We start from the raw sequence: 6,342 nt of genomic DNA on the forward strand, positions 1-6,342 counted from the left end.
GCAATACAATGGCACTAAATTCCTATCTTTCAATAGTTACCCTGAATATGAATGGGCTAAATGCCCCAATCAAAAGACACAGGCTATCAGATTGGATTAAAAAACAAGACCCATCAATATGCTGTCTGCAAGAGACTCATTTTAGACCCAAAGACACCCCCAGATTGAAAGTGAGGGGCTGGAAAACCATTTACCATGCTAATGGACACCAAAAGAAAGCTGGGGTGGCAATCCTGATATCAGACAAATTAGATTTTAAACCAAAGACTGTAATAAGAGATGAGGAAGGACACTATATCCTACTTAAAGGGTCTATCCAACAAGAAGATCTAACAATTGTAAATATCTATGCCCCTAACATGGGAGCAGGCAATTATATAAGGCAATTAATAACAAAAGCAAAGAAACACATTGACAACAATACAATAATAGTGGGGGACTTCAACACCCCCCTCACTGAAATGGGCAGATCGTCTAAGCAAAAGATCAACAAGGAAATAAGGCTTTAAATGACACACTGGACCAAATGGACTTCAGAGACATATTCAGAACATTCCATCCGAAAGCAATGGAATACACATTCTTCTCTAGTGACCATGGAACATTCTCCAGAATCGATCACATCCTAGGTCATAAATCAGGTCTCAACCGATACCAAAAGATTGGGATCATTCCCTGCCTATTTTCAGACCACAATGCTTTGAAACTAGAACTAATCACAAGAGGAAAGTCGGAAAGAACTCAAATACATGGAGGCTAAAGAGCATCCTACTAAAGAATGAATGGGTCAACCAGGAAATTAAAGAAGAATTTAAAAAATTCATGGAAACCATGTAAATGAAAACACAACTGTTCAAAATCTTTGGGATGCAGCAAAAGCAGTCCTAAGAGGCATGTATATAGCAATACAAGCCTTTCTCAAGAAACAAGAAAGGTCTCAAGTACACAACCTAACCCTACACCTAAAGAAGCTTGAGAGAGAACAGCAAATAAAGCCTAAACCCAGCAGGAGAAGAGAAATCATAAAGATCAGAGCAGAAATCAATGAAATAGAAACCAAAAGAACAGTAGAACAGATCAACGAAACTAGGAGCCGGTTCTTTGAAAGAATTAACAAGATTGATAAACTCCTGGCCAGACTTATCAAAAAGAAAAGAGAAATGACCCAAATCAACAAAATCATGAATGAAAGTGGAGAGATCATAACCAATACCAAAGAAATACAAGCAATCATAAGAACATATTATGAGCAACTCTATGCCAGCAAATTAGATCACCTGGAAGAAATGGATGCATTCCTAGAGATGTATCAACTACCAAAACTGAACCGGGAAGAAATAGAAAACCTGAACAGAGCTATAACCACTAAGGAAATTGAAGCAGTCACCAAAAATCCCACAAGAAACAAAAGCCCAGGTCCAGATGACTTCCCAGGAGAATTCTACCAAACATTTCAAGAAGAATTAATATCTATTCTTCTGAAACTGTTCCAAAAGTAGAAATGGAAGGAAAAATTCCAAACTCATTTTATGAGGCCACCATTACCTTGATCCCCAAACCAGACAAAGACCCTATCAAAAAGGAGAACTACAGATAATATCCTTGATGAATATGGATGCAAAAATTCTCACCAAAATACTAGCCAATAGGATCCAACAGTACATTAAAAGGATTATTCACCAGTGCAGGATCTAGTTACAATGTAGCTGTAAAGTGCTGCCTTGTCGTTGCCCCCTGCTCAAAATAAAGCTGTTACCTTTCTAGCCCTGTCTGCCATGGTGCTTAGCAGCCAGGGATGCATGGTCTCAGACATGTTTACCAAGTAAAACACTGACTTGAGGGGCGCCTGGGTGGCTCAGTCATTAAGCGTCTGCCTTCAGCTCAGGTCATGATCCCAGGGTCCTGGGATCGAGCCCCACATCGGGCTCCCTGCTCAGCGGGGAGTCTGCTTCTCCCTCTCCCACTCCCCCTGCTTGTATTCCCTCTCTTGCTGTGTCTCTCTCTGTCAAATAAATAAATAAAATCTTTTAAAAAAATAAAAATAAAATAAAAGGATTATTCACCACGACCAAGTGGGATTTATCCCTGGGCTGCAAGGTTGGTTCAACATCCGCAAATCAATCAATGTGATACAATACATTAACAAAAGAAAGAACAAGAATCATAGGATCCTCTCAATAGATGCAGAAAAAGCATTTGACAAAGTACAGCATCCTTCCTTGATCAAAACTCTTCAGAGTATAGGGATTGAGGGTACATACCTCAATATCATAAAAGCCATCTATGAAAAACTTACAGCGAATATCATTCTCAATGGGGAAAAACTGAGAGCTTTCCCCCTAAGGTCGGGATCGCGGCAGGGACGTCCACTATTACCACTGCTATTCAATGTAGTATTAGAAGTCCTAGCCACAGCAATCAGACAACAAAAAGAAATCAAAGGCATCCAAATTGGCAAAGAAGAAGTCAAACTCTCACTCTTTGCAGATGATATGATACTTTATGTGGAAAACCCAAAAGACTCCACCCCAAAACTGCTAGAACTCATACAGGAATTCAGTCAAGTGGCAGGACAAACTCAATGCACAGAAGTCAGTGGCATTCCTATACACCAACAACAAGACAGAAGAAAGAGAAATTAAGGAGTCAATCCCATTTACAATTGCACCCAAAACCATAAGATACCTAGGAATAAATCTAACCAAAGAGGGAAAGGATCTGTACTCAGAAAACTATAAAATACTCATGAAAGAAATTGAGGAAGACACAAAGAAATGGGAAAACGTTCCATGCTCATGGATTGCAAGAACAAATATTGTGAAGATGTCAATGCTACCTAGAGCAATCTACACATTCAATGCAATCCCCATCAAAATACCATCCACTTTTTTCAAAGAAATGGAACAAATCATCCTAAAATTTGTATGGAACCGGAAAAGACCCCGAATCGCCAGAGGAAAAAGAAAAGAAAAAGTTGAAAAAGAAAAGCAAAGCTGGTGGCATCACAATTCCGGACTTCCAGCTCTATTACAAAGCTCTTATCATCAAGACAGTATGGTACTGGCACAAAAACAGACACGTAGATCAATGGAACAGAATAGAGAGCCCAGAAATGGACCCTCAACTCTATGGTCAACTCATCTTTGACAAAGCAGGAAAGAATGTCCAGTGGAAAAAAGACAGTCTCTTCAACAAGTGGTGTTGGGAAAATTGGACAGCCACATGCAGAAGAATGAAACTGGACCATTTCCTTACACCACACACAAAAATAGACTCCAAATGGTTGAAAGACCTAAATGTGAGGCAGGGTCCATCAAAATCCTAAAGGAGAACACAGGCAGCAACCTCTTTGACCTCAGCCACAGCAACTTCTTCCTAGAAACATCGCCAAAGGCAAGGGAAGCAAGGGCAAAAATGAACTATTGGGACTTCATCAAGATAAAAAGCTTTTGCACAGCAAAAGAAACAGTCAACAAAACCCAAAGACAACCGACAGAATGGGAGAAGATATTTGCAAATGACATATCAGATAAAGGGCTAGTATCCAAAATCTATAAAGAACTTATCAAACTCAACACCCAAAGAACAAAGAATCCAATCAAGAAATGGGCAGAAGACATGAACAGACATTTTTCCAAAGAAGACATCCAAATGGCCAACAGACACATGAAAAAGTGCTCAACATCGCTCGGCATCAGGGAAATCCAAATCAAAACCTCAATGAGATGCCACCTCACACCAGTCAGAATGGCTAAAATTAACAAGTCAGGAAGCGACAGATGTTGGCGGGGATGTGGAGAAAGGGGAACCCTCCTACACTGTTGGTGGGAATGCAAGCTGGTGCAGCCACTCTGGAAGACTGTATGGAGGTTCCTCAAAAAGTTGAAAATAGAGCTACCATATGATCCAGCAATTGCACTACTGGGTATTTACCCCAAAGATACAAATGTAGGCATCCGAAGGGGTACATGCACCCCGATGTTTATAGCAGCAATGTCCACAATAGCCAAACTGTGGAAAGAGCCAAGATGTCCATGGACAGATGAATGGATCAAGAAGAGGTGGTATATATATACAATGGAATATTATGCAGCCATCAAAAGGAATGAGATCTTGCCATTTGCAATGACGTGGATGGAACTGGAGGGTATTATGTTGAGTGAAATAAGTCAAACAGAGAAAGACATGTATCATATGATCTCACTGATATGAGGAATTCTTAATTGCAGGAAACAAACTGAGGGTTGCTGGAGTGGGGGTTGGGGTGGGAGGAATGGGGTGACTGGGTGATAGACACTGGGGAGGGTATGTGCTCTGGTAAGCGCTGTGAATTGTGCAAGACTGTTGAATCTCAGATCTGTACCTCTGAAACAAATAATGCAATATATGTTAAGAAAAAAAAGAAAGAAAATAGCAGGAGGGGAAGAATGAAGGGTGGGAAATCAGAGGGGGAGACGGACCATGAGAGATGATGGACTCTGAAAAACAAACTGAGGGTTCTAGAGGTGAGGGGTGTGGGAGGATGTGTTAGCCTGGTGGTGGGTATTGAGGAGGGCACATTCTGCATGGAGCACTGGGTGTTATGCACAAACAATGAATCATGGAACACTTCATCTAAAACTAATGATGTAATGTATGGGGATTAACATAAGAATAAAAAAAAAAGAAAGAAAAAAAAGAAGATAGCAGGAGGGGAAGATTGAAGGGGGGGAAATCGGAGGGGGAGATGAACCATGAGAGACGATGGACTCTGAAAAACAAACTGAGGGTTGTAGAGGGGAGGGGGGTGGGAGGATGGGTTAGCCTGGTGATGGGTATTGAAGAGGGCACGTTCTGCATGGAGTACTGAGTGTTGTGCACAAACAATGAATCATGGAACACTACATCAAAAACTAATGATGTAATGTATGGTGATTAACATAACAACAAAATTTTTTAAAAATGTATTCTTCCTTATCTCCCTGCCTCTAACCTAGAAATTAGAGTATTATGGGTGTTAAGACGAAGCAGAATTCCAACCATAGTTCAAGATGAAAGCATGATTGTAGTTGGAGGAAATACTCAAGCCCTTCACACTGTTCAGATCCAGCCAGAGTCAAATACATCAAACCAAGTTGTCCAGCCAAGAGTTTGATCACAAGTCAGAGTAAGGTCATTAAGCAGAGACTGGGAACAGATGATGGAGACACAGCAAGCAGAAAGGACACAAAGGAAGCAACACCTCAGAGGCAATCCTCACCCAAAGACCTCTCCTTTATTGGGGACAGTTTAGCTTCTGAGATAGTTTTTATTAGGGGTCACTATTTGGTCACAGAACATCTATCACTAAGTCATCACTGGGACTGAGACTAAGTTGGAGGTCCTGGAGGAGGCTGATAATGCAAAGACAGGGGGACCCAGGAGTCAGAAGCCATGAGAACAATGCCAGATTGGACAGGGTTCAGGATGATTGTAGCCAGCCACATCACGGTCACCTCTCTGGCTCACTTTCACTGGTGAGTGCTGGGGTGGGGAGGTGAAGTTGACCAAGAGGTCCAGGGCTCCAGTGCCCAAAACCCAGTGATACCACTTCATAGAAAGAGAAAACTTTCTGCTTCCAATGTGCCTTCTTTCCAAGCGTGGCTCTGGCAAGCTTGCTTGGGTTTAGTTTGTCTAAAATCTGTGTAACTTTACCAAAAGAGCCTATCTGTTAGTAAACCCTGTCTGTCCTAGTTCTATTTTTCATGTGCAAAGAGATGCTTCCCTCAAGAGGTGATCAGGTGGGTGTGCCCTTTGTGCTCAGATCTTGTTATTCAACACCATTTCATATCTAACTCAACACATTGGCATCCTTGTCCTCCTCTTTTTTTTTTTAATGACATCATTTTCCAATGACATTGAATCACCATGGTTTGTTTGGCCATTCTCCTTATTGTTGGGCATGTGAACTTTTCTTAATTTTGTTTGTTTTTTCCCCTCTATCATGAAAATCCTCACTGTGAATACCTTTGTACTTTTTCTTTGCTTCTTTGCTTTGCTAACCTAAGGGTTATTTCCTTAGGGAACCCACTAGGATGTGGGCTTGCCAGATGAAAGGGTATGAACTGTTTCATGGCTTTTATTACACATCAAGCTTATGAACTTGCCTTTATAACTCCAAGCACTTTCAGAAAACTGTTTTGAATCTAATGTTGTGTGTTAGTGCTGTAGGCTGCTGAGAAATATTAAGTGAGTAAATTTAAACACTGTTGGTCTAAGGAAATATTGATTCAAAAGGAGAAACCAAGGCTGAGGTCTGGAAGGAAGGGAGGAAGGAAGGAAGGAAGGAAGGAAGGAAGGAAGGAAGGAAGGAAGGAAGGAAGG

General features: G+C 41.1%; 1 protein-coding gene and 1 non-coding gene across 2 annotated transcripts in view; one reads left to right on the top strand and one right to left on the bottom strand.

Moving 5' to 3' along the window:
- Window positions 1-6,342, bottom strand: part of ASIC2 (acid sensing ion channel subunit 2) — a 1,092,913-nt gene that overhangs the window by 397,821 nt on the left and 688,750 nt on the right. The gene's annotated exons all lie outside the window — the stretch shown is intronic.
- On the top strand, window positions 1,683-1,813 carry LOC123326770. The gene has a single exon (XR_006541312.1). It is a non-coding gene; the product is annotated as a small nucleolar RNA SNORA63 (small nucleolar RNA).

This window comes from Neomonachus schauinslandi, chromosome 15 (genome assembly GCF_002201575.2).
Source record: "Neomonachus schauinslandi chromosome 15, ASM220157v2, whole genome shotgun sequence".
Taxonomy (NCBI): domain Eukaryota; kingdom Metazoa; phylum Chordata; class Mammalia; order Carnivora; family Phocidae; genus Neomonachus; species Neomonachus schauinslandi.